Source organism: Leptonychotes weddellii, chromosome X (genome assembly GCF_054177405.1).
Source record: "Leptonychotes weddellii isolate Sample4059 chromosome X, ASM5417740v2, whole genome shotgun sequence".
NCBI classification, from domain to species: domain Eukaryota; kingdom Metazoa; phylum Chordata; class Mammalia; order Carnivora; family Phocidae; genus Leptonychotes; species Leptonychotes weddellii.
The window spans coordinates 23,382,015-23,382,506 of NC_138385.1; positions in this window are offsets into that span (position 1 = coordinate 23,382,015).

Here is a 492-nt window from a genome sequence, read left to right on the forward strand (position 1 = left end):
GAACCAGGTGCTTTTGTGATGAAGTCTGAAGCAGAAAAGTAGCTCCACACTTGAGCAAGATTGTTTTGGGCAGCAAGGACTCCAATTGTCCAACCCATTTTTATTTTTTTGTATTTTTTTTAAATTTTATTTTATTATGTTATGTTAATCACCATACATTACATCATTAGTTTTTGATGTAGTGTTCCATGATTCATTGTTTGCATATAACACCCAGTGCTCCATTCAATACATGCCCTCCTTAATACCGATCACCAGGCTAACCCATCCCCCCACCCCCTCCCCTCTAGAACCCTCAGTTTGTTTCTCAGAGTCCATAGTCTCTCATGGTTCATCTCCCCCTCCGATTCCCCCCCTTCATTTTTCCCTTCCTACTATCTTCTTTTTTTTAACTTATAATGTATTATTTGTTTCAGAGGTACAGGTCTGTGATTCAACAGTCTTACACAATTCACAGCGCTCACCGTAGCACATACTCTCCCCAATGTCTAT